The sequence below is a fragment of the Phalaenopsis equestris genome, unplaced genomic scaffold (genome assembly GCF_001263595.1).
Source record: "Phalaenopsis equestris unplaced genomic scaffold, ASM126359v1 Scaffold000383, whole genome shotgun sequence".
NCBI classification, from domain to species: domain Eukaryota; kingdom Viridiplantae; phylum Streptophyta; class Magnoliopsida; order Asparagales; family Orchidaceae; genus Phalaenopsis; species Phalaenopsis equestris.
This window is the reverse complement of record NW_018164825.1, coordinates 112,217-116,337: the sequence shown is the minus strand read 5'-3', so window position 1 is coordinate 116,337 and position 4,121 is coordinate 112,217.

Below are 4,121 nucleotides of genomic sequence, written 5' to 3'. Positions count from 1 at the left end.
TATATATATATATATATATATATATATATGTATATATATAACTCTTTTAGTCTAGAATAATTTAAAAGCAAAATTATGTAGTATGATTCTAAATATGAAAACAATATACACAATGTATAGTGAGAAACAAGAAATTAATACTATTTTGCTTCAAGAATTAGATAAATATGCATATTGCATGTCTTTGCATTTTATGTTCTTTTTTTGTGTTGGACCTTGGAGAAGTTTTTGGACAACTTACTAGCCTTTATGCTTAACCAAGTTGAACTTACTTTTGTTGTCCATTTCAAGTAAAGGAAAAGATCTGATGGAATAAATGTGCAAGACATTTGAATAGGATGAGTAGGATAAAATGTACGTTTGTATTTGGACAATGATGATGTAATTAAATATGTTAGATGACGTGAATCTTAATATTATATAATTATAACTTATAAAAGTAAATGATTTTTTTATGTACTTAATTTTGTCTTCATGGACTTAGGGTCTGTTTGGCGCAGCTGTTGATTATTTATAATCTGCTGATAAACAGATTATTCTGATAATTTGATAATCTGCAGATTATCAGAATAAGCTGGCTCTCTGTTTGGGTGAGCTTATTTAGAATACCTTATTGATAGTTGTTGTCGGATAAATGTCTATTATGCCCCTGTTTGGTGAAACTATTTGTAACAGAACTGTATGTAATCATTTTTTTTTATAAACTATTAACTTATTAGCTAATAAATTTTGATTAATCAATTATTAATTACATAAATGAAGAACTTCTTAGAAATTTATTACATAACTTAAAATTTTGATATATTTTTATTTATTAATCAAACATTAAGTAATTACATACAAATTTATCTATTATAATTAAATTGATGATATGCAAATTAATTATAATTAAAATTTTGATATAATTAATTATAGATTCTTAAAATTATGATATAATTAAAATTTTGATACATCTGTAAATTTATCTATTATAATTAATATACAAAGTTATTTTCTCAAAATTTTCATCTCTGCCCAAACCCTCGCTTGTCACTCCCCCTCTCGGTTTCGCCCAAAACGATCGCCTTCGTGAACGAACCTTCGCGATACAGTCACCATTAGAGCTAGCTGGGAAGGCGACGATGGGATCGCGGTTTACAGTGACCACCGAAACTACCGTCTCTCATTCTTCTGATCCGCTCTTACTAGAAACCAGAAATTATCGAGGAAGGTAAGTGTGTTTGCGCCATTCTTCCTCTTCGCTTGGTGAGAAGGCCACCCCGTGCCCAAGATTCAGGAGACGAAGGAATCAGCGAGGGCGAGGGCGAGGACGATAGAGAGGGGGCACCGAAGGAATTTTTCACGCTAACGCGGGAAGCAGACGCAGAACGCGGCTCCTTCCCCGTTTCTCCTTCTATTAACGAAATCTTGTAAGTGCATATGAGCGGTAGGAATAATCTGCGCTGAATGTATTTTTCAAACACCTCCACGGTGTTTTCATACCACCACCGCACCCCAATAAGCCGCACCAAACGGGCCCTTAGTATGGCTGATTTGATGAAACAAGTACTATTTTAATGCAAATAATAAAATAAATGTTTAGTGTATCACACACAAAAAAGAAATTCCTAAGGATAGAACGTGGTATTAGAGCGGTATCAAATTAGAATGCTTAAATTTGATTGAATACAAAGACTTCTTAGGATTTTTAATTTTAGAGAGATTTAGTATAAGGGTTAAGATCATTCCATGCATAGCATAAATTAATTTATTATATAATGCTTATTATAGGAATATGATTATGTATGTGCCATCAATAGGCTTAATGAATAAAACTTGAACAATATGGAAAATTAGGAATAAGATTGTTCCAATTGCTCAATTCTAGGAAAGCAACAATACCTAATGAGCAAGGTCGGGCTTAGCAATCCATTGAAAGAATGTTAGTGCAAAGCAATTTATGGGTAATATCATCATACTCAATGATGGATTCTATATGTTTGGTGGTTCAATTATTGAGAGATACTCAGAGTAGAATAGTGTCTAGCAAAAATAAAAACTTTCATATACATTTGGAAGTTATTTTAAATTGTTACACCACCTATATTTAAGGCAAAATAGAACCAACAATAATTTAAGATTATATGCAAGAGATATTCATGATCATAAAGGATAATATATGTTAAATGGCTATATGAATATATTTACAAGTATTTTTAGAGAATAATTTGTACCACTATCAGCAAGACAACAAATTCAAGTGACATTTAAAAGTCTAGTATAGGGAGGAAGATCATTAATGAAGTATAAATATGAATTTATAGCTGTGGCAAGGTACTCTCCACAATTGTTTGGTGTTATGAATTTTTTAGAGATTTGAGAGATAATATTGGATAATCCTTAGTACCTTTCAAGAACAAAGACTTTGTTGAGTTAAAGTAGAGAGCTAGATTGACTGAATTTGATGTTATAATAGTGCAAAGAAGATTAAACTTAAATAAAGAAGAATGAGGGGAGAAATATCAGAAGAAGAAAGTAATTTTTAAATGAAATCAAGATTTAATCCTAGTTAATTAATAATAAATGTACTAATTCCAAAAGCTACCATTGAGGTTTGTGTAATTTGTGGAAACAGAAATTTAGGAAAAAAGCTTTATGAATATTGGTCAGTATTTTAAATTGGGTCGGGTTAATATTAGGGAGTGCCCTCTTAAGGGACCAGAGGAAAGAGCTACATCTATACTTAAGGAACGAGTACAAAGTTGGAGGCCAAAAAACTTTTCTACTAAGAGTTTATAATTCGAGATCTACTAGAAAAGAGGAGTTAGAATTATGACAATTAATTCAATAATCAGACAAAAATGTGTACTATTATACAATTGATTATCATCTTGTCAAAAACTTATCTATCTATAGATCTTGTATTAACCTATTGATAATCATGAATTATATGCACTCTCAAAACACATTCAAATTATTAATTATTGAGTATTTATATGTTATGTAAGAACTTTTGTTACATTAATAATCTAAAATCAAACTTTGTAAATGCATGGAAAAAAATCTAAAAGAGAGAAAAAAAAATACTAAATCTTATCATCTATTAGTGCATATATACTATGAAAAAATCAAAGCAATCCATAGTGTAACAAACACCTGAGAGTTTGGCCGGTGCTTAAAGCTCCATACTCTAGGACCCGGGCAATATAAGTCCAAGTGCTCAGACGCCTAAGAGCCTAGTAGCAAGCTTCAAACCAATTGCAACACCCAAACACCAATTTTAGGTGCACAAGTGGTAGTCCTGTGCCCAAGCATCAAAGCTTGGTGCCCGAATGTCTTCTTTAGTAACACCAAAGAGCTGGGCACCTTAACTACATGAATTTGCTAACCCTAATTTTTACTAGATTTCATGTTATTTTATACATGTCTTGGAGCTGGTTGAAACTTTCATATTAAGCAATTATTTTGGGATGGATTAAGGAACCTTTGGCCAAGTTTCATTAGCAATTTCTTGAGCTCCCTCCATGAATCTGAAAGGATTGACTTAAGAATATAAACTTTACTTATAAATGAAATAGATCATCCTATGAAATACAAATATTTGTTAAGAGTAATGAATCTCCTGTTTAATTTAAGGAAGTCTTTAAATATATTTTAAAACCCATGCCAAAATTCAAATAAAAAAAAATAAAAAAGTTTAATGGGTTAAATCTTAAATAAAAACTTGTACAATTTTGGGAAGGATGTTTACCTTCAAATTCATAGTGAAATTGAAAGAAATAAAGCATTTTTATTTGATTTAAAACCTCTAGGATTGGAGGGATGCCATCAGCTAAGAGTAGTGAAGGAGGGGAAAAAAAAAAGGAGAAGTGGCAGTTTTAGGGGGTGATAGTTCGAATAAATATAAGCTTAAGTCCAACACCACTTCTACTACTGACAATCGTCATCGACCGGCATTAGCCACGACCGACTGCAATTGACCACCACCGACTGTCGTCGATCACCGCTGACCAGCGTAGACCACTGTCAATCACCGCCAACCGTCGTCGACCACTGTCAATCGCCGTCGATCACCATTGACTATCGTCGACCTCTGTCGACCGTCATTGACCAGCACTGACCACCATCAATCAACGACGACC